Source organism: Takifugu flavidus, chromosome 9, assembly GCF_003711565.1.
Source record: "Takifugu flavidus isolate HTHZ2018 chromosome 9, ASM371156v2, whole genome shotgun sequence".
NCBI lineage: Eukaryota > Metazoa > Chordata > Actinopteri > Tetraodontiformes > Tetraodontidae > Takifugu > Takifugu flavidus.
Genome location: NC_079528.1, coordinates 2,963,416 through 2,988,163, shown reverse-complemented (window position 1 = coordinate 2,988,163; position 24,748 = coordinate 2,963,416). Strand labels below are relative to the sequence as shown.

The following is a 24,748-nucleotide window of genomic DNA, read 5'->3' as shown; positions in this document are numbered from 1 at the left end:
AATAAACCGACTTGAGATAAATCTTTTAGGTTAAGTGAAAGGGAAGAAATAAATCTTCAAGGTTGGTCATTCGTGCTCTTAAGGTCATAGAAATGACAAAAAGGGGAGGGGGTGTTTCTTGAGGGAATAATCGAACTGTTTTATTTTAGCAGGAATAATCCATGAGCGACAGTTTTAATTTCCAAATTCCCCACAGCAGTGACCCAAAATTAATTGTTTCTTTTGCTACAGAAGGAGAACCCTGGAGGCGGAGTGTAAGGCCATATAGAAATGCAGGGTAATTACACCAGCGTGGAGCAGTGTTCTACGGACTGGGACCCACAGTGGCCATGGATTATTCCAGTTAAAAAGGAAGAGAGACTGAAGGCTGAGCGAGAGAGAATTTAAGATGTGTACATGCAGAAGAGGCCATGAAACCTGACTCTTTAGCTCAGGAGCGAAGTCATGAGCCGATCCACAGATCATCCAGATTACCAGCAAAACAAACACCTGCTTCCATGCCACTGTTGCTAAGTGGCGTCTATCACCTCCACTTAGTAATGAGGTGAAAATTCTTGACACATTTCAGGTGCTGAGATGCTTGTAAAGCCTTTTCTGGTGCAACACTAATGAAGAAGCTTAAATTTAGGATCAATGCAAAATTGGGGGAATGGCCTGTTCCGTGTTTCCCTGGTTATAAAATACAGCGAAACAGAATGAAAAGAAAGTTTTTTGTCTTTAATTCTATATATATTCATGTGTGTGCTAATCAACATCTAAATGAAAATGCAACAATAATTTTATTACACTTTACCAGACAAAGGTCTGATAAGTGGACACCCACGCAGACTAATTAAATATCAATAACAGCAGTTCGTTATCCAGGCTTGACCTGGTGTAATGTGGATAGTGATCTCATAACTTCTCATCTGCTTTTATAATTACACATCGTTGCATGCAGAGAAGAGAAATAGAGAGAAATATGGTCGTTTAAAACCTCAGAGTGAAATATGAAGATCAACTTCAGCCAATAGACGTCACCCTCGTACAGGTTTAACATGATAAATCTTACTTTATCCTGCCTTCTTGTGGGTCATTAATTATAAAAAAACACAATAATACAAGTGTAAAATCTGGCTGCATCACTGTATTTATTACTTTAATTCCTCTTCCTGTCAGCTTGTATGGAGAGGACGGTAACGGGAAAATAAAACACCAACAAATAGCCAAAGCTGAGCTAATGTCAGCTTAAAAAACAATGCCTTTAACTATTACAGCTCAATGGGTCACATTCCAAAACATGTTATCTGGATCTCGTTTACACCTGGAAATAGCGGCTTTCTTATCACATGTGGCTGCATAACTAAGCTGGTTGATGACACAATGTAATTGCATTAATATTATCCTCAATTATCATAATATAGTATTCATTTAAATCAATAATTGGTCAGTGGGTGATCACTATGCTCTTTGGTGAATATCTTCACAATTTCTAAGGTGTTAAGTGGTAAATGTTTGATTTCCAGATCAGAGTTGGGTTTAAGTATCAGGTTGAGCGTCCAGCATTTAGTCGTGATAGTTAGGGTCCGTGTAAGGAGCAGGGGAATGTATTCTAATGAAAGATATGAAATGACTGTGGGAATAAACTGCTTCTGCATTTATTTATTTTTTAACAGCCTTCTAAGTTCAGGAATGATTTGTTTACTACGTTGCGGTTTATGTCTCCCTTCAAATGATTTTTCTAATCTCAGGGTGATAGCTTGTGCTAGCACATCTTCACACCTGGGAGCAACAACATACAAGGTATAAAACTTTGGTGAGAATTAAAAGAAAATAATGTGTGCACTGTGAGAATCTGTGTTACCGTCTGTGAATTTAGTAGCTATGAGCTCCCAGTGTTGTGGAACTCACTTTGTTCTTCAGAAGCAACATTCCTTCCGTCTCCGGTGATTTACGGTCGGCGTTGAAGAGGAGATGATGCTACAAGTTCACCCATCATGCCATCGCTGGAGGGTTTCAAAGCCTTTCCAAGTATCCTTTTTTTTTAAGGAAATCCTAAAAGAACACACAAGTGCACTGCTGTCACCGCAGATAGATCAAACGCGTTCTTCCTGAGGTGACGGCATGTAAAAGAAATGTCATGACATAATGGCCTCCACATAAAGTCTGGAGAAATGAACCGTTTGTGTAGTTGGGGTGCGACATCATTATAATCAGTGATGTTTTACGCAAATCAGAATAGTTCCTGTTTAGTAAAATACCACTGACATCATCCCACTGCCATGGTAATCCCATGACAAGTATTAATACTGACACTTCATTAATCCCATCAGAACTCATTACCACTCTTATCTCCATCTGCATCTGTATTACACCATTTAGTGGAACAAAGCAATTCTTCCATTTCCAAGCAACTACAAATGAATTAAGATTATGTGATTAGAAATGTATACTGTCTGGCTTCCAGTCAAGTGAAAGACCACAGCCACAGCAGCTACTGTGTAGTGTATGCTTCAATTACAACTTGGATGTCGGTTGGAAGCGCTTGGAAATGTGATGGATTTTATTATTCTTTCATTGTTCTGCTATTAGCTGTGTGATTTGTATTATATTCATGCATTTGGAAAACCCCAGTATTATCAAGCTTTATCACTGGTTCCCGGATGATTTTCAATTCATTAACGTTTGTATTTGCTTCCGTATTCCGCCCATTTTTGTTCTATTATTTAAAAGAGCAAGCTTTTTTTTAACAAATAGAAGGAAAATAATTTATAAAAAACCTACAAGCTGTCAAAATGCTCAAATATCACATTATGTTTTCAGGTATTTCAAAAGTTTTTGAAATGTGGTTTTCATATTTCTCTCTGGATAATTTGGGGGATTGATTCAACTGTATCCAATTAAAAGTTATCCAGCAATAAACAGTGAAATGATACATGCGAAAGCCTTGCAGGTTTGGGTGACCCTAACTTTTCCAAACATTATAATGGGATGCTTTCTTTTTGACCTTCCGATAATCAATATCTCTAATTTTTTCATCAAATAACCACTAATTTCATAACACAGATGGGAACAATTTCAAATGCCCCTCTGATTTTAAACTTTAATTTGGTCCTCAAAAATTAATCCTTCGATGTTTATTTCATAGCGAGGATGCGAACATGGTTGCTTTTAACTTTCCAAACAACAGAAATGAAAAGTGAAAGCTGAAATAACATTAAAAAACCCTTCCCATGCATTTTAAAGTTTCCAGACTTATTAGCATCACATTGTCTCCAGAGAGCAGCTCAGATTAACGCGATGGGGCGATGCGCTGCAGGAAGTAGGGAGTACTCTGAGGGTTGAGGAGGAGTGGAGAGGGTATCGGGCTGAGCCCAGTGGAAGCGACGAAGAGTGTTGAGGCAGCCCGCCGACCTTCATTAAGGCGTCTGGGAGAGCCGCTCTGAGCACTGTGCAGGGCGATAACGCCTGTTCGCCTGCGCGGGAGAGAAGACGATGATGAATTACATCAAAGAGCACAGATAAGACTGTCATTAGCACTGTTAGAATCCAAACAGAAGAGCAGACGGGGGAATATCACACTCCAATGTAGAAAACCACACAAAGACAAGAGCTACATCATATGTCTTCCATTTGCCTCATTAGCAAGTGAGTCTGCAGCAGGTGTGTGAAGGTAAATGTGCCAGTGAAGCCTCCAAACTTCTGCTGTCCCCGATTTGAAGGGACACTCACGTCTTTCAGAGACGACAAATGAGAGAAAGGGACTGTCAGACATGGCAACGATTAAAGGCCAAAGGTCCGTGACGCGCTCTGCTTCAGAACTCCAGTTTCAAATGCATCATCGACTTGTGAGAAGTACTCAACCTTTATTAAGTCCACAAGCAGTGAGTCATACCTGCGAGTACACTGAATGGATAGAGCTCCGAGACGGATGTCTGAAGTCGCTCTGAACCCCAGTGTTTTTCCTCCCACTGATTCAGAGAATGGGAAAATAATAAGTCAGAATGGAGAAAAGCAGAGACAAAATAACTATGGAAGGGATGCTCATTTTGAAGAAGTAGACCTTTGCAAAAAATCCTCCCATATAAACAAGTTTACGACCATAATAGTTGAATATTTGCTTATTCATTACTTTTGGCAAATATCAGAATTGTTTTAACAACAGATGTGTAGTAAAGCAAACCCAGCTTCTGCGTTACAGGGAACATCAACAGTGCTTTTTGCTTTCAGGAACTAAGTACTGCCTCATCGTACCACGCTGCAACACGCTTTTAGTGTAATTCATTAATAATTAAATCCGCTGAAGTTATGTTGTAGGATGACAGCAGAAGAGCCCAGATAGAGCCCATTACAGCCTGCTGCAGAGCCAGATCGTGTTGGAAGTGTTGAATCAATTAGTTGAGCTTAAAGGAGACTTAAGGAGACAGAGTTTCTCCCAGTTTTATCACATTTTGAAGTTGGGAAACATCTTCCTCGTCAGGTGCCCCCATCGCTGGCGCCTTGTTTTTTAGAATACAGCTAAGCCGGTTCAGTCCTAGCTATTTTAAACGCAGCACACGCAGTCCTATTCAGTGCAAGCTGGGTGTGTCGGTATGAAACTCTGAGTCTTTTCCCTCTGTTAATTCAAAAGGGACTCATGGCGACACTGTGGGCCTATCTGCTGCAGCTTTAGCCACAGTGTTGAATTCCCATCAGCCTCTCTTCAAGTCTCCAGCAGCAGAGCTCTGATCAGAGTCTCTGAGGGAAGAATAAAAGAGATGTCTTTCATTGATTCCAACTTATTTCTCATATGACTAACTCTTATTTCTTAGGGCATTAACTTTGTCAAAGCAGTTCCTTTTTAGCATTCACACAAAGTTAGAACTCATGATTTTGAGCTTGATTGCCTTCAAACAGGTCTTATTTTAAAGCCATCATTTAATCCAAGATGTCCAGGATATGTAGCAAACTGATAAAGAATGCATAGAGAATACAATCCACAATGAATTTCAGGCAAAGTATTTCTCTATGAAGTAATCATGAGCCATCTGCCTGAAAGTGTATTTGATGTGGGGGGCTGCCTCGCCTGTTATTCCTAATAAATGAACCGCTGTATGCTTGCCAAATAAGCCACACCACCGCTGCAAACAACAACAACAACAAAAATGCAAATCTTCTGTGAAAAGGGAATTCTACAACCGTTGAGGTTGCCAGGTTTGCGCGGCCTGTTTCGGATTCAAGATGAAATATTCTGGTTTTGGCTTGCCTACAGACTGTATGGCCATCTATTTTTCCCTCGCTGGATCCCGTGTTTGCCAACAAGATTCTGCGGGAGCAGGCCAATTAAGGAAAAGATTTCTCAGAGATTAGCAATTACTATGCACAGAGCTGTAGTGCTCATGTTCCAAAATGGCTTATTCATTCATTCTTACTGATCCATCCTCACTCCTATGTACGACATTTAAACACATCTTTGCAACCTAGTTGCTCCTTAAAGTAACACCCAAGGAAATCCATAGCAGGTAGAAGATGCCACAGTTGAGAAGAAGGGGAATCATGTATCTACAATCAACGGAGGAGATTTTACAAGCAAGACACTTCTGCTAACATTAGCAGTCGGTCCATCTTCAGGAAATCTTGAACCTCCCCGACTGTAGCTAATTCACGTCTGTCAGCTCTGGCCAACAAATACTTTGATGGTAACCCCAGTGAGTTTGTTCCATGGCATAATGATGGTTTATCTACACCAAACAGCTACAAAGTTACTTCCAATGCAGTTCAGATATTCAGGTAGAAGTCATTTTTCACTTACAGTCCATACTTGTAAAAGGAAATGCCTCTAGAAAAAGGTAATGTTGGAGCGAAACCATGCTTTTATTCAATGGGAAAATAAACATGTCTCTTTGAAATCTGAGTTCTGAAAAGTGAGTTTTCAGCTCTTTACTGTGAAAAATTAACATTGTCGTCAGACCCTCAAAATAGTCATCTCAGCCTGGGCAGCAAAATATTAAAAAATCCTCATTGGCTCCTATTTTTTGTCATGTCATGCCGGTGAATCTTGATTATTGGCACTGCAGACAGTTCCTGCCAGGGAACTTGTCTCCAGAAATGGAAAATGGTTTTCCGTTGCATTTTCAAAGGCTCTCTGCATTCACATGGAGACAGTATGACAACATGCTCACATGGATCTGAAAACGTGGTGCATGCCAGGCCAGTAGGGGGCGATATAAGCGATTGAATCAGTCTTTGGCGATAACAGATGCATCCTGCTAGTCAGAGTATTGACACAGCAAATCCACATAATGCACTTGCACCCAACATCACCATTTTCACTCAAAGTGTCAATGGGCCCTTAGAAATCCTGGCCGTCCTCTTTGATGACCTGTAGTGACCTATTGATACTCCTGGTCCAGTACAGATGCCGCTTCTGAAGACCTGGAGCCTCCTGACCCACCTCTGAGATGAGTTCTCTATTCACTATTTGTCTGTTGCATCTGCTTATTAACCGTGTGACCCTCATACTGTGTGATTCTCACCCATCTCATCTGTGAGAAGCTATGGCTGCATACCAAAATGAATGCAAAGGAAAATTAACTTTGAACAGTTTTTTGAATCGTTCATGTTATCATACGTTGGGTCATTTGGATCTATTGGTCGCACATCGTACAGAAGCCAAACTCCTTCGTACAATTATGCGTATGGATGTGTCCTCACATTTACTGCAGAATGAGTATCAATATCCTTATTCTACTAGCAAATGTATTGTGTCTATGAAACTCTCCACAAATATAGAAATGTGTGTGTGTGTACCCTCAATACAAACAGGGAATACACAGATAGATAATGTGATTTCCTCCCACCCCCACACACAGACAGACACATACACACGTCAAGGTAACGTCGACTGCGGCCATTCAGAAAATAAATTGTCTGATGGGAAGGAAGTGATTACAGCTCCCTTTGGTTGCCATGGAGTTACTGATGATTGATGTGATTAATAAAGCGGCTGCCCTCTACTTCTGAATACAGGCCAAAAGACACATCAGAAGAGGGGCGAGAGACACACACACAGAGATATATAGAGAGAGAGGGAGACTCTAAATAGGCTCATGTGTCTAACCACTGTGATTTATCATTTTGCAGCTTTGGGATAAACTGCACTAATCACATGCTGCTTTTACACACCATATTGCCTTCCTAAACCACATGAAGATATAGATTCTGTTGAGGCACTTCTCCTATTCTACATCATCATCATCTATTCTACATCTCGGAACTCCAGGAAGTTAAAAAATATGACTCTCAGATTCAATAAAATGCCACTTTGGGTTCCCCTAATGGCCGTCTGCATGCAGGAAACAAGAAAATGGGTTTCCTCAGGATTCCTGCAGACATCAGACTAATTAGGGGCACCTTTGTGCTGCATTTTGTCTTGTCTTGTTAGCAAATTCTCTTCTTTGTAAGTCTGTTACAAAGGAGTGGAACAAAATGTGCTGCAGCAAAGATCCTGAGCCTTCATGTCATGAGAGACAAGTAGTCCAGTTACTGTGTCTCACCTATAAATGGATTGACATGTCACTGTTTATGTCACATATAAATAGTATTTTAGTCCTCTTTGTCTTGTCTTGGGGCCAAAACCTGCCCATGCTTCTGAATTACAGTCAGAAATAAACAAACTAGCATTTAGTCTAATCTTAATTTTGGATACCTCCTAATCACTTGTTTGCTTAGGATATGTCAATCCTTCTGCACCTTGCTTCCTTTCCTACAGTATAATGGTTGTAAATTGTAGTAGATTGCAGACACAGTTGTCTAATCAAGAAGAAAAATAAGGAAGAAAATAAAACGTCTTACTTCAGTGAGCAGGGGCAAATAGAAGAGGTTTTCAATTTACTCTGTATGTTTTCTTTGACATTTCACAAAGCTGAAACACTTTCGTCCTTCATTACACTTTTCTGTTCCCAAGCATCTCAGTCATTCAATGGTGCAACACTATGGATCGATGCAGCAATCTGAGCTTGACTTTATATCCTGACAGCGAGAACTGATGGAGATAATGTCATTAAGCAGCGTCTCGTGTAATTAAGTGTGGAATTTCTCAGTGGTCAACTTGCACCTGCTGCTGATGAAGTCCTGATATAACAACAGGATCGTTTAAGCTCCGCCACCTTTTTAGCATGATCCTGATTATTAGGGGACGATGAGATATGATAAGATAATACTCTACTGAGTCCTAGAGGAAAGATTTGGACAGTGCAGTCACTCAGAACAGGGTGATTGTCTGGTCCGCCTTCCACAGGTCGCCATGACGGTTATCTCAGAAGCAAGTTTGACCCTGATTTCCAAGGGAGCGTCCACTGACAGGACTTTCCTCACCAGCTTGTAAATCTGTCGTCTCTCCAGGCTTTCCATCACCACCTCGACACACCGGAGTAAAAACAACAGAGCAAAGAAGAGCTGGATGCACCTACTGACCTGAGACCAACAGCACGCTCTCTCTGTCTCTTTCCACAGGCCATCGGGCTTGTTTGTCCAGTCCGATTTATTGCTCATTTGCACCCGCTGATACTTGAACGATGATACCCTCCACTTTATCTTCACTGGATTAAAACAGGAGACAGACGCTTCATCTTACTCTGGTAATCCATCACCAGAGAAAATGGGCTTCCGGTGACTTCTATTGCATCCTGTTGTGAAGCTCTGTCGATTCTCAGTGTTCTGTTTTCATGCTGTTTCTAATGCACAAAGGGGGGCACAAAAAGTCCAGTCTCATTTGGCAGCTGGCAGTGACTTATTCCACCTCAGAGCCAAATCCAGGAAAGGTTTATAAGTAGGCTCGACAGAAGGTTAGCCTGTGGTGACTTAGACCACTGGGACATCTTGCATTCAGCAATAGAATAATACAGAATGGCTTCTGAACCTCAATAAACATTTTGGTTTTTGCTCCCTGCGAAGATTTGTCCAATTTCATCTTCGCCAGAGGCCAGTAGGTGACCTGACAAAAACAGAAATACATTTTCACCATTTTAGCCTGGTCTCATGGGCAGATACAAGGGGCCCTCTCTCACACCTTACACAAATATTTCGACCATGCCTGCAAGCTAATCCTCTCTGCCGGCTGCCCTCAGATCAGAGTTCAGAGTAGGGAAGACAGCAAAATCATTTGGTTCAGTGCAGCTAGTACAAGGGGAAAACGACTCTTTTTCCTACCACTTCCTGCTAAACATTTTCATCTTCAAACAATTGAATCAGACTTAAAAAAAAAAGTTTTGTGCATTGTGATTGGGTTGGACGGCAAATCAAATACGGTTGTGTTGTACAAGATGCAGATAAATATGTTTTATTTGCATATTTGAAGATTTTTGCATACCAAGACAGCATTACATCAAAGGAAATATCCTCCACATGCGGGCATCTATATGTAGTAAAAATGAAATATGGAAGTGTTATCTTTTCACTGTTTTTAAAAGGCGCAGTGTATGAGATAGCTGACTGTTGAGTTTCATTCCCGCATTGTCAAACACCGACATTTTGTGGTGACCCAGCAGCTGTAAATCACTGTGTTGTAAGGTGGAAACCACTTTCCTTCAAACGCTATATTTTACGTCCTATCAGAGCCATAAAAACTGGCAATGGAGATCAAGGAACACAGAATTATCGGAACTTTTGTGGTTGTGACACAAACTGAATCGGGATGGAGCAGCGGCGGGGGTGCCTGGGGCCCACCTGGCTGCGATATATAAGCTACTGGGTTTAGAAAGGGTGACATTATTATAGCGTTCTCCTCCTCCTCATGCTCGGGTATAATCCTAACCCTTGGTGATTATTACAGGCAGCATGATAGGCACGGCGCCTCCGTTCTGACATGTTAATATTGCATGAAACTGTGATGACAGCAGCCTCAGGCAAGAGGAAGGCTTCAGGATTTATTTTTTGGATTTTTGTATCTGAGCAAGACTCACCTATTTCTTTCTGTCTCCCACCACCACCACACGGATCTGAATGACTTAAAATAACTTCTGACCTCATTATTCAAATATGTAATGGCATGGCAGCACGTCCTGTGGTAATTATTGTTGCACACTTCTGCATGTGCTCCTTCATAGCTCCACTCATTCTGTCTGTCTGTCTGTCTGTCCCATTGACAGAAAAGTGGTTTCAATTTCTAACGTTTGCCTACTTTGAAGCACAATCGCGTTATATTGTTTTCATGGGTTTTCGATCATTTTACATAAATTTCCGTACAGCTTTTTTCTTAAATCTATGATATGAGCATCCAGAATATGCAGGTAATACAGTTATGGTAAAATCATTTTTTATTGAGTCCTAAACATAGATTTAGTGATGATCATGAATGATCAGGTTTTAGATTAAGGTAAATAAATTAATTTTATTTCTTAACACTTTTTTCTCCTGTACCGTTTAATGACAACGTTATCATTTTTATAATGCATCTTATTTAAAAATAAAGCAATTTTCTGCAATCGAAGCAAAACTTGTAATTAGCAATTTACAAAATATGACAAATTTGTCTTTCTTGGGAATGAGCGTATGGGGCTGGTTTATGGTGTGGTCTGAAACAACCGTGTAGGTGACTTTTGGAGACAATGACGGTAACCAGTGGAGAGAAAAAAAGGAACGCAATCTTTCTTGATTTTACCTCATTTGAGAGCTGATTAGTCTGGTTCACATCAGTAATAAGCAGATGTTTGTTTTTGCCTGTGATACACATATGCAGTGTAAGGTGACAAAGACAGCCACACGTCACTTTGTCCATCACAGCAGGGAGTCCGTCAGCAGTGGGAGCTGCTCAAAGGTGAGCCTTCCATAGTGTGTTTGTCAAATGTATAAACAGTCACAACAGTCAGTGTCCACTGAAGATGCACATCAGTCAAACCACCAATCCCTTTCATATTCATTTTAACTTCCAGGCAAAATAACAATTAACTTGTTTCATTAGGAAATGTCACATTCCCAATTGATGAAAATTAAGTGTAATTTTCTCTTAAACTGTAGTCTGCCCTTGTACACATTTTGCTACCTTTTACTTTTTAAATGTTTTAATGAAAATGCATGTTTTGTGTAGATTAATCATTTTTATGTGCATGCAACATGTTCTTTGATTTACTTTCTCATACTGACCTCTTTTACATTTAATCTAAAGGCAAACAGTAACCAAATGACAATCCTTTTAATGGAGTCTAAATAAACAGAAAGTTCACAGAGAAACAATTCAATAAGGACAATATGAAAAGAAAATATGACTTAAGTAACAAGAAATTTTAGACGACTTAAAGGGACTCTTGTGTCATTAAAAGCCTTCCAGTGCTTCTTTTGAGAAGATTCCTCATTTTGTCCTTTTGCACTTCACTCTCCGTTTCAAACATCTGCATTATCTCCTCCATCTCCACCACTGTCTGATTCTTTTTTTCCCCCTCAATATTTGGATTCATCCCTCCAGGGACACATTAACCGCGTCATTACTGCCTTCCTGCTGGAATCCGTCTGGACTGACTGCTCATAAATACAAATGCCAGAGCGAGCTGAAATTTGGCTGAAGGTGGTCTGGTGGTGTAAATACAGTTCCATTTGCAAAATTGCCAACACGCACATATGCACAAACAAGACGCTTCTGTCGTTTCCACCGCGCTATCCCAGGCAGGCTGAAATTCTCAGTGGCAGTTGGAGGGGCGAGCAAAAGGCATCAAGCAGGCTTATGATGACAGCAACACAAAACGCGCTGGTGTTTAGTGAAGGGGGTTGTATCATATATTTCGCTGCTGCTGCATCAGCCCTCCACTGAGCCGGGGGTTACCATGGCAACAGGCTGCTGAGAGATAGCGGAGCGAGAGTCGGCAGGCTGGAGTCAGTGGGCCTTCAGCTTCTCAAAACCAGGAAAGATTAGCCGAGAGCAAAATCCTAAAGCCCGCACGACATGCAGCTTTTTGACGGCTACTGATGTTGGTTGGGGAAGCGGAAAGTGAGCGCAGCAAGGATTGTAAAGTTTGTCGAATAAACTGTTGGCATCAAAGTGCATCCTTTTCAAGCCAGCACTCCTGGCAGGGTGAAATTGTAAAGATTATGCAGAAGACAAGAGTTCGGGCATAGTATAAAAAAAATAAAATAAAAAAAAAAACATGAAAATTACATCATTTTTGAAAACAGGTTCACTCCCAGAGATTAGCAATTCAGTTAAGATATTCAACTCATTGCCCAGCTGTCGATAGCAGATTTCCAGATTTCCATGGCAATGGAAGACAATGAGCACCAGGGAGCTAAAAAGGAAGTAAGTGGTGCTTACATAACAAAGCGAGGGCAAAACATGAGGAGCCAAGATGAGCCACAAAATGTGTGAGAAAAAGAATGAGTGAGCTCGACGGCTGAGGAGAAATAAATCGTCAGGAAGCGATCGAGACAGAAGTGAGATAAAAAAATCAAACCCATGAGATGAAGACAAACAGGACAGAGATGGATGGATTCCTAATCCCTCGGGAGATTTTAGCTTAAGAGGTCAAGGATAATATATTGAGATCTTTTGGAATAGACGCATGTGCCACTAAATGAAAGGTTGTTGTGATGGCAAATACAGGAGGGGAGATTATTTACCGCAGAGCCGCGTTATGAAATAAACATGAGGAATCGTCATGGGGGGCAACCCTTACTTCCTCTTTAATCCACCTACCAGAGTAGGACATGGCTCCGTCTCCCCTCTTTCCTGCTTTGTATGTCTCTATAATTTTAAGTCATTTTTGTGTCCTACTGGGAAGGAGATAAAGGCGTACTCACACCAGTAGCGCTCAGTCTGGAAACATGCCTTGCATGTGCAGCCTTCCCGCCGTGTTCAGCATGTTAAGAGCGCCTCCCAAAAAGAGCCGTACGCCGCAAAGAGACACATTTCCAAACTTTAGCTGCAGCAGGTAAATAACAAAATGCTGAATGTTTCTTGCACCATCTGGAATCAGTCTCTGTTTTTTTTTGTTTTTTTTTCTGGTCCACCTTTGAACGAGGAGGCATGTGGGGATTTTGTAATGCAGTGTGACACCTCACTCTTTGTGCGCTTTCCAGTGCTAACACTTCAAACGCTCAACACATTGGAGGTAATTTGGTGCCTTGAAGTCACTGAGAGTTCAGGGAGTTTCGGGCAGGGCTCCAGGCTGAGACCAAACAGGAGACCAAGTCACTCCTGTGTTTTTGTTCTTATTTCATGTTGTGAAATAAACAGGTGATATCCTGTGTCTCATAGGACAGGGGATATCAGACGTTTCAATGTGTACCTTCTGTTCTCAGCAGGCAAGCCTGAAATGATTACACATGGAATTACAGGAACTAGTGTGAAATATATGGAAGGATCACTCTGCATGACATGAAGTCCAAAATACATTATTACTCAATACAGCATGTGCACATTGGGGTGGTATGCCAGCAGAATGAGACACCACACCAACTCCAGGATGTTTATGTATTTTATGCAAAGACTCTGAAGAAGACATGAACATAGTCTTAAATCCAAGTTGGTTTCTCAAAGGATTCCTAGTTTGTATATATTCTGCTGTAACATGGTCCCTGTGGCCAGTTGTTGGTGCTTATGGCTGTTAACTGAAATGATGGTAATTTGCGTCCACCCGGCCAACTAGCTTCTTTATAACTTCTTGAAGATTACAGGTACGTGGGATGGGCACAGTACTCAGAATTAGTGCCTCAATCCAACTGTAACTGGATGACTGAAGTACAGGTAAACACATTAGACCAACCAATATTGGTTCTCTCAGAGTCTGACGAAGACAAGACAAGATAATGCAGTTGAAGATCAATTTGTAATAGCATGTACACGCCATGATCGGACTTAAACATTTCAAACATGCACATGTTTCACAAACCCCACACAGGAGTCTGACCACGGAAGGCAAACACTTAAGAACACAACCAGGTTGTCATATTCACTAAAAATCAATTCATGCTGATCTACTGGCTGTCCAGGTGGTTAGAGCTATAGTTTCTGGTCTATTTTTTTCCTGGACCATTTGAGAGCACTCCCATATAGTCTCTGTGGTGCAGTCAGCTGTTAACTGATAGGTTGGTGATTCGAGCCCACCCAGAGATGCAGTGCTTTCCTTCATAACCGGCATAAATTAGAGGCTCTACTAATTGTGCCTTATGAGCATCATTGCTTCTTCCATGACCTGCTCTTTTCACTGAACCGCTGGACGAGAGTTATCTGCTCCACAACCCTCACATGTTGTTTCCTCAGTCTTTAACTGACCTCATTAGGTTGGTGTTTTTGCTGCTCTGGACAGGACAGAATAAGGGCTGTGGTTTATCCTTCTAAGGCTGAATGTTAATTACCTCATCATTAACTCTAATTGTAGACATATTTTAAGTCTGAAATAAAAGAATTTGTGTTTTTAATAAATGAAAATGTGCAAAGTGTCACATTGCCTGTCTGTAACCCTAACCCCTAACCCCTCAGTTGTCTGCTGCAGGCACTCTAAAAGAATAAATGTACTCTGATCTAGCTTTCCTTCTCTGGCATATAAATAGTTTGTGCTGTCACAGTCAATTTTCCTGAGATCTTTTGTGATAGATGATGGTGGTGTGGTATTTAACCCCCTGAAAAAGAAAAAAAAACCTATCTCACAGTCTGCACCCACCCACATACACACATGCATCCGGTATTGTGGCTCATCCCAATGGCAAAGCCAGAGGGTTAACCTTTAGCCATGAAAGAAGGAAACAGCTTTGTTTACACACAGACACACATAAACAGACCCACACACATATGCATCCTTATATATCTTTGTGAGGAATTTAATGGACAATGCATTCCGCAACTCGTCACCCTAACTCTAACCAACCCAACTAACCCAGTCTAACCCTCAAACAGGTCTTTAAATTTGTGAGGACCTGGTTGTCCTCATTTTGCTAGCAGAATGCAAAGTGTAGCAAGTACAAACACACTCATTGATCACACGTTGACAGTCAGTACGTTCCCATGACAAACTGTACGATGATCCATCTTCCTGTTTTTCAAAATCCCGGCCTGCCACCTGACTTGTTGTTTATTGTGTAATGTAAGAGATCAACCGAAAGGGGGCCCTATAAACCCTCTGAAAAGACGCATAGTGCCCCCTAGTGTTGAGGAGAAGTACACATTCTTGTCAGTCATTCAGTTGCATGTAAACTGGGACAAGGTATTCTCAGATTCCGACGAGATGCCAAAGTCCAATTCTGAGCATCGCTCGGTTAAGCTGTGCATGTATACGTACTGACTGCGCCTACTTAAACCATGCCTATAACTGAAGTGCGTCCAGTACACTAATATAAATCCTGAGCGTAAACCTCAAATAATGTTAAAAAAATGCTCCGTTCTATTTAATTACTTTAATATTTCCTTAATTGCTTTGTATTGATAATTTACTGCGTTAATAGCCCTTTTTTCCCTCCACTTGTGCTGTCCAAGTTCAGCCAAAGCATTTTTTAAATTGCAAGGATTCTCCTTTTTTTGTTTCATTCTTTTACATTTTTTTCTAACTCTAGCATTACCCAAACCCCTGAGGAGTCCTGCTTTCTTCTCCCTAAATATCAATCACTTGAATGAGATTGTCCCATTAAAGTAGCTTTAATGGGCCTAATCACTGAGGCGGGAGATGAACAGTGAATCAATTAAAGAGAACTGTGTAAGAAGAGACACTAATGTGACTTTAAACTTCATGAGGAGAGACTTTTTAAAATGATTGACAAGCATTTGTTTTACATAACAATGTAGGGTTAGACTGGACTTCTGACAGTTCATCAGTGGTTAAATAGCTTGCAATGAATTTTGGGGATTTCAAAGAATTATTTTACAATGAAAAGATGGCGTTAGCATGCTTCATATTTCTCCTTTCACTGAACACAATTTCCACTTGGAGTTCTCCAAAGTTAACCTGGATGTCTTGAATTCATACCACCATTAACCTTGCCTCACTTTGCAGGCACTTCACCGGTTTTGCATAAAGTGATGAAGTCAGAACAAAGGGAAAAAGCTCTGGAGTGTATTATTTACTTTTTAGCCCTTTCTATCAGTTATTTTTCTGCGTAGTGCAAGAGGAGAAGGTAAGATCAACAGATCAACGGGGTTCATCCATCTCAGGCAGCGATGCTGACTTTGGACTTTGTATTTGAGAAAGACACCTCTGAAGAGGCTGCAGGTCAGAGGGACAGTTTTAAATCTTTATAAGCTGTTAAAAATGAGACACACTGACGCACAGGTATTGGAGACAATGCAGGCTTTGGTGGAGGTTTGCAGGAAACAATTAGGTAATTGAATGTTTTTCTTTCTTTTGTGTTAAACTATATACCAATCAAAACTTGTGTGTAAACCACAAGGTCAGCAGCCATTACAGGCACTGAGCAGAAAGCTTCTGTTCCGGTTCATAACCTCAGTCCCCAGCCCTTCAGTGGGATTATAATCACTCTTTGAGATGTCAACAGCAGTTAATGAATATCCCCTTTCATAAAGTCTCGGTAATCCCGACAACAAATGCCCCACCCCCACCAATGAGAATACCTGCCATGATACTAGCCTCTAACAACTAACCAATATGAGACTTTTTTACCCATTGATCCCCCAGCCTGAATTCTTTTAATTCTTTTTGGGTGAACACTGAAATTGGATGCAGTTACTATCAGGGATTTGCTGGTGATGGCGATGAAACAGTCTACCACCTGCTTAATCTACCCCCCAAGTCTACTCGCACTGTTCTGGTCTCATTTATATTTGTTCTTTTGTTCCACTTGCTTGCCTCTTTCATTTTTCCATCCTCTCCCTTTGGCACTCTTCTTCTCCAAGGTGTGAACAAGTAATTGGCTGATCTCCTCCGTATAATCCTTTTGTGGTGGGGAAATGCACTTTGCCTAATACAGAAATTGGTGTTGAAATGTTCTTCTAATTTCATCAAAAAATGATTTTTGTTTTTTGTGTGTGTCTGGTGAGTGTACTACAAGATCTCAGTGTTAAACTAATCAAAAACTGCACATTCAATGCATTTAAAAGCCTTTCCTCCAAGTAGACATTAATAAACATCTGCTACTGTTGTTGTTATATTCATAATACAAACCATAACTAAGGGTTATTAATACTCATTTATCTGAGATGCTGTTGTTTTAAATCACCATAACAAAGCATTCATTGTACAGAAACAATAGAAACAAGAATATAAAAAAATTGTTTCCTCAAATCAGGAATGAGATTATTTAATAAGTACCTTTATTGTAAACAATGATTTTAAATCTGTAAAGGTACACACACATTAAAAAACCCTCCTTTTTCTATCTATTTGTACACTTGCATCTTTTTTTTATGGTGTACCTTTGAACGTTTATATCTTAGGTGTCATTTTACCATTTTTTTTTAACAGAAGAGCAAATGAACATTTGTAACCATGTATTGGTGTACTTACCAAAAGCTGCTGCTTTAGTAAGTCTTATGTTGAGCATGCTTAATGACACTGTGACCTTTACTAAGAGCGGTACACTTGTGACGGACAGAAAAGCATCTCCTCCCTCATCCCCCAGCGTCAGCCCCGAGGAGTTAAGTGCTAAGCGATATTACTGGGCCCATGATGGCCCCACACGAGAGTTGCACTTTATAAAATTAGCATACACCCTCTTGTCAAAGTGCAGTTTCCAGGTCATTAAGCAGATGGTAGGGTCCTGTATCTGTTCACTTCGTTGCTGCGTAACAGGGGCAGCAGCAAATCACCTTCACAGCATCGATCGGATCTAAAATGTGCCATTTTGTGTCGGTGTCAGTGTTGTCAATTGCATCGCCATTTAAGCAGTCGCTAATGTCCAGGACACCGAATTGAATTCTAATCATTGACATTTTGCATTGAGGCTTTGTAGGTCGTTTTAAAAATACATTAGAGCAGCTTTTAAAGACAGCAAATGAGGGCTATTGTTCCTTGGAGACACACTGGGGAAAGGAGCAAGTAATTAGCTGTCATTCAAATGGGCATTTTCTTCTTTTGGGGTACAGACTTCCATCTCTGTCACTGAATTATCATTTAAAAGCACACAGGCAGCGATTTGCATTCCCATTTGCTATTATTTAATAATGCTGGTGATAAGGCAGCAGCAGGTAGGAGAGAAAGGTTTGCTGCTTAATATTCCATCTGGAAAAGTGCTGTGTCTAACTTCCATCTAATTTGATAACGTTTCCTCATTCCAGGACATGTTTAACGAAACACAATTTCACGTGCGCCATTTTGACTCAGACAAATGGCTCACTGTTATTAGTGCATAATGTGCAATTAGTGTAATCAATATTTCTGAAATACATACTTCCCGTGCAGTGCCTGTGGGCCTCCTGCTCAATTACAAGTTTAGAAAAAACAAACTATTTTATTGGTGAAAAGTATGAAAAACCGATTATACACGTCTTTGTTTGTCGTGTTTGCTCCCATCTTATCCTAAAGAGAACAAAATGCTTCATATTCAAGAGAGATCAGTCATCGTTTTATACTTCCTCTCACTGCCGATGCCACGGAGAGAGCGATTTCAGTCGAGCCCTGTCTGATCTCACATATGCTGTTTCCATCTGCCAGTAATTGCAAGTGATCACAGAGAAAATTCAAATTTCTTCCTTACCTTTCCGATCCAGTTGTAACCAAATCATCTACTGTCTCTGTGCAAATTGCATGGATGCTGTTAGACTCTGTATTTCTGTATTTTTTTGCATTAGTTTAGTTTCCATGACTAACTATTTTCAAGGCAGAAGTGTTAGAGTGGGTAAGCTGCCCTCGACATGCACTCTGAGCCTGTCTGGGGTTCAGTACTGGTTGCCTGGTCTGTCACTATCACTCCGCTTTAAGGGACTTGAAACTGTCTGACGGAGCTACTCGTCCTTAAAAATATCTGCATCCCTAGGTGGTCTCGAACCACCAACTTTTTGGTTATCAGCCAAAAATGGAAGTGCACCACAGAGCCCAGAGGACCAATGATCTTCCCAACTTTTAGAATAATCAGCAAACAAGATCTTGAGCTACAAATTTACATTGTATGTCAAATAAATGTTCCATTATTTGTGTTAGCAAGTAGCTAAATGGTTAGAAGACAACTTGTGAAATGGGAAAAGCATTGTATAAACTTATCTGACAACAGCATGCATCAACTCCTTATCTCCCTCAGCCCTACAGTCATATAGTTGTAAAGATTAGGACAACATAATCAGACAGCTGCCCCCCTCCCAGGCAGAAATCAAACTCATTGTGGGCAACAAAAATTAGACAGTGATACATCTGGTCTTCAGCCTTGGGGTGGGGGTAGGGTGGGGGGGTCATATCATCAGTATAGAATGTTGATTCTTGTGTCTAAGACTACAGCAAAGGTAGCAGGTAAGAATATTAAAAGTGTGTATGCCAAAGTGCTACAGGGCGAAGTGAAATCAGAGATGTGTACAGAGAATGTTGCACTGCCTGTAACGTGCTTCAGCGGGAAACTACCCAGGTTCCTCTCAAACGACGACAGTGGCACTATTTACAGGCCAACTTGTTCACCACAATCCAATTAAGCACCCGGGGGGATCTCATGTATCATTGCTTCCCCCACCACCATGACTGACCCGCATCCAGGTCTGTGAGGAGATCCCCAGGGAGAACATCCATCAGTACTATGCTCTTAGATGTCCACACTCACTACCGAGCCACATTTGGATTTGTCTTGCGGAAATTCACTGAAGTCGGATCAGCCTGTGCTGCCGTTTTTATTTTAATTCTGATTTTTAATCTAGTCCTCAGAATGTTCCTGTCACTGTGTCACTCGGTATTCGTGTAATTCTACCAGTCCAAGACCTATTTTTTTTGCCTTCTACAATATATGCAAATATACAGTTTTATAAGAATCAAGGCAACAATTGCTTTTTTTAACCTTAATGAAATGTTAATCAAAGTCAAATGTGTATCACCTGAGTTGTTGTTGAGTTTAGATAATGAAATTTAATATCTTCTTAACATTAAATGCAGAGATGCAGAGTTTGTCGGTACATCTGGCTTATAATTAATGATTACATTGCATTTTTAAAATGTGCATTGCCAGCAGATCCTTTGGTAAACTGTCTCTGAAGCAATGCTGCAATCCTGAAGTCCAGAAGACTATTAAATAAATATGGTATTATTGTATAATAGCACAGGTCATATAAATTAAATTATCATTATTATTAGTAGTAGCAGCAAACAGAACATTTCAAAACTCATCCATATTGTATGAAGGCGAACGTCTTTAAATAATGTATACACATATAATCAAAATAGAATCATCTTGTTCTTGTAATGTAATGGAAACAACACAAAAGGCAGAAAATACTGCACAATGTAACCACATCAGAGCACTGGGGTAGATATAGGCATCAGTTTAATGTTTAATTGTTGGGTGTGAATTATTACTGTTCAAATAAAAGTGAGTCGTTTTTTCCTGCCCCCCCCCCCCACACACACACACGGACAGATTTAGGATGCAGAAAAACAGCCTTTACACTCCCTCTCCTACTACTTTATTTTCAACACTCTGTGCATCTGTTACACTTCAACTATCGAGTTCTCTTTCCCTTCTGTATTGCGCCGCTCAATCTTCCTCTCCAACTTCCTCCATCAATCCGTATAAAAGGTGCTGCAGACTGAGATCAAAGCACATTGTGAGACTTCTCTCCCTCTATCAGAAGGAAAGATGTCGGGAAAACAAAGGCCCCACAGTCATCTGCCATAAATAACCTCCTTTGAGCACACACATGTGAGTGCACACACATGCATACACAAACACACAATGGCAGTGGTAATGAAACAGAGAATAGTGGATATTTTAGAATGCGGCAAATATATGTAAAAAAGATGCAGCTTTTAATTATCTCCTATTCACACCAAAAGAAGTCGATGCTCAGGGAACGTCTTGACGGAGCACTGAGAGCTCGGCTGTGTGCTTTGTGGTGCAGATCAAGAATCTGAAACAAGTCACAGCCTAAATAATATGACCTGCAGAGAGCCAAAATACGAATGTAGAGATGGGAATTGCGAAGCTAGTGGGGAGAATGGTAACAATCAATGTGAAGTTTTCCTCTACGGCAAATGCACAGTCAATATGCAAATTATTATGATGACCATTTTTTGAAATTTCTAGTAATATCCAATTCCCAACATATCCAGGTGCCATTCATTGTCAGTATAACGTCTGACCACGCTGCCAGACTTATACCACAAGATTTTCTGATATTTTGCTCTTGCTGAACCAGTTTTGGCCACCTTCTGAGCTCCACCAAGCACCTCTTAAAGCCGCCTGTGTCCCACATTATGCAATGTTTTGAGATTAATCTGTGGCCAGCTTCCACCCTTCAGATGATCTGCCTCCATCCAAAACACCTGGAGGTCCAGAAGTCAACGAGTGATGTGAGATCTGAACACAGAAGGGCAGCGGTTCTAATGTTAGTGCCAGGCGTTTCTACAGATATGATGCCCAACAGCATAATGGTGGATTTTTGTGGTGTATTTCAGGCACTGCGACACTGTGCTTTTGCTAAATCCCTACTCCGTTTGTCAGGCAGTGGGGAAAACTGCGTGGCTCATTATGCTCCATTAGGATTTTTAGCTGAATCAGTGTGGAGGCAGCTCTGGGGCACATAATGAGCGTGGCTGAAATCACAGAGGGCAGGCTGAATCTAACAGCGGCACAGAGCAGGTGCCGCTCCGATAACTGCATCCCTACCACGACTCTAGCTTTAGAGGCAAATGCATGCTCTCCTTTCCAAATAAGTAAAGCTAGGAACATCTATAGCACCAACAAATGTAGTATCATGTCTGCGGACAATGGGGAGGTGGTGGCTGATGCTACCTGACATATCCTTTGAGGACTGTCTTCATGTGCTTTTCTCTTTACCTCAGAAAGACGTGCTGCTACACAGATCTCACTTATCCCCACTAAAGACTTCTGCCACATAATATACACATCAAAAAGCTTACTCGGCGATGGAAAGGATAGGTTTATCTGTCTTGTGTTTCATTCCTGCAGGGAAAAATTGTTTATTTGTTTGTTTTTGCATTTTATTCTTCGAGGCTACTCTGCTCTGTTCAATTAAGAAATACTGGGGTATCTTCTTATTGCCAGCAATTCCTCTTTTGTCCCTTCTCTTTATCTCTGGCAGCTCACATCAACAAAGAGGCTTTAGAGTTGGCGTGATATATGCTTTAGCAGAAGGATAAAGAGCTCATCATTCTATAGCATGTTATCGGCTCAAACACCGGCGATTATGCAGTGTCAACCTTCTGAAGCCTCTGTGTGATCTGTAAATTGTCTCGATGATTAAGGCCTAAACTGCCATTGTGTTCATAATTGGCTTTTATCAATTTGAACAGATATTTGGACGTGTCAGCAGTCACCGTTTGTTCAGTGGTTGTTTATTTGGACAGGAACATAGCAGCTACAGTGTTTGGGTACTTGCGGTTGTTGGCGAGGAACATGCAAAAATGACAAACTAACTTTTTTTCCGGCCGTTCACTCACATTTTGTGACGTCATCATCTATACAGGGCAGCACCTACTATGCGTCAACAGTTTGATCAACAGCCAAGTCTGTCAAGTGTCAAAAGTGTCATTATTGCTTTTCTGTTGCTTCCAGCAACGGTTGCTAAATGGAGAAGCAAGAATGCGGTCATGGCCAGGCACAGTCCTAAACTGATGGAATCCACAGGTTCTCTGCTCTGAATATCAAACAATGGATGAACAAGTCTGACATTGACATTAATTAGTGACACAAAAGTGTACAATTATCGGCAGTTCTAGGCAGATGTCAAGAGAGATCTGTCAAACATCCTAAGCCTCAGCAAGATCACTTTATACTGACCTTCCTAACTGGCATTAGCACCACATTCTCCAGTTTTATTTTAATTTAGTTAGCTGAATCACAGTCTGACAGTTTCAAAATGCCTTTCTTTCGGTTGATTTGGTCTTAACTTCAATTTTTCACTCAAAACTACCTTTTCTAGCTTGACACACCATGTCTGCTCTAAGATCCTGCTTCACCCATCTTGAGTTTTTGATCATGTGACTTGAAAGCAGTTTTGTCACAAGGAAACTTGATAAGAGGGATGTACAGGCCAATAGAACTAGACTGCAAATCCCTTCTGTAGGGAGGTTGGAATTCATTTAGTGTCATCATAGCAACAGTGGTGTATATCAAAGTTTTAACCTTTTACAAATTCAGATGTAAAAAGGCATGAACCAGAAAAAGTGAGGAATAAAAAGATGTTTGGCCTTCAATTTACTCCTTGTCTGTTTGACTCTGACTTGTGCAACCTCAGAGAATTGATCATATGCATTCATAAATTATAAACAGCACATGCGGAAAATTATAACATTTTAGCCAACATGATGCATTTTAATTATTTGATTTCAGATCTGTGTAAATAGGATAGTCAGAAAAAAATGTTTTTTTTTTGTTTTTTTTATAGAGGTCAAACACAAAAGTGATGCCATTAGCTTTGTAAAAATTAAGAATTGTCTTCAAAAATTATGTTTGTTGATGTCAGTTCATCTTTTGCATTAATATCACTGTTTTTTGTTTCCACAAGCAACAGCATCAAAGCAGGCATGCATAGTTTTCATGATACACACGCTATTTTATGACACTACAGCCTCTGGGTGCCACCCAGACCCTTCAGTTAAAGCACCTTCGCTATGGCTGAAAAACAATCACCCAATGCAACAGCTCCCTCTCTTTGTTGTCTGTAGCTTACAGACTGGAGCAGAGAATGAGGCACTTTGTCAAGGAGGTTAAAGCCGAGATATATTCACCAGCTCAGCCATCTAAGTGCTACAGATGACCCACAATATGCTCGAGTGCCCACAAGGGAAATAAAGCTTCCAGACATGAGACTCCATCACTTCTGCACTCAAGTGAGGGAAATGCAGAGAGCGTTTAACCACACTGGCTTCACTGGCCCCCTGCGTCTTGTTAAAAGCCAACAGCCATTCATGACAGGAGTCACTAACATGAGGAAATGTAATGCTTCAGAAAGGAAAGGAAACTAGAAAATCTGAAGACACAAGGTCAGGTGGCAGATATGAGTTAGCCAGTCAAAGTTATTCCTGGAGGTTGTGTTGTTTTTATGCTTAATTGTGATAATTAATTTGTGTGAATATACTGCATGGAACAGTCCTACATATGCCTTTAAATTTATTTACAATTTGATCATTTTGCCACCTAATATCCATATTCACCTAATTTCTAATGTTTGTGTGTTTTGTTTTTTTTTTAATTTACTATAATGGGAATTAAATGGGGTGATAAATATGTCTGGTTTTAATATTTCAAGATCATATACACAAAAAAAAATTAGATAACAATTTAGATCTGACTCCAAAATCAAAAAGAAGGAAACTGATTCCCCTGTGATTACGAATATGTTCCATGTAGCCAGCAAGTCAATAAGGACACATAAGTGAAGGTCTGTCTTACTGTAAAAAGGTCACCGCTTCCACGGAGTTGTGTTTGCTCATCTGGATCCCACTTTTAAAAATAAAAATGACAGACTGTTCAGTGATCAGCTAAAATTTACATTGAAGGAAAAGTACTGAAACTGAAGAGGAAGAAGACACACTTTACACCTGTCAGATAAGATGCTAAATTGTGTCCTTGTGGCTATTACTCTGGTGTCAAGAAGAAAATTACATTTTGAGATAGACTCCATCAAATATATCTACTTGTCATCCTTTGGCTTCAGCTGTGTGCTAAGTGGAAGACTTCTGACTGCATTTCTTCTCTGGAATAT

General features: G+C 40.5%; 2 long non-coding RNA genes across 4 annotated transcripts in view; both read right to left on the bottom strand.

The window, feature by feature from the left end:
* Positions 1–3,242, bottom strand: part of LOC130531737 (uncharacterized) — an 11,283-nt gene extending 8,041 nt beyond the window's left edge. For all 3 annotated transcript variants that reach the window (XR_008952175.1, XR_008952173.1, XR_008952174.1), the window contains exon 1: positions 1,891–3,242. This is a non-coding gene — a long non-coding RNA (uncharacterized LOC130531737). The remainder of the gene's footprint in view (positions 1–1,890) is intronic.
* LOC130531738 (uncharacterized) lies at positions 3,243–24,748 on the bottom strand. Its single transcript, XR_008952176.1, has 3 exons — positions 24,649–24,748; positions 24,436–24,486; positions 3,243–3,455 (listed from the first exon to the last, which is right to left on the bottom strand). It is a non-coding gene; the product is annotated as an uncharacterized LOC130531738 (long non-coding RNA).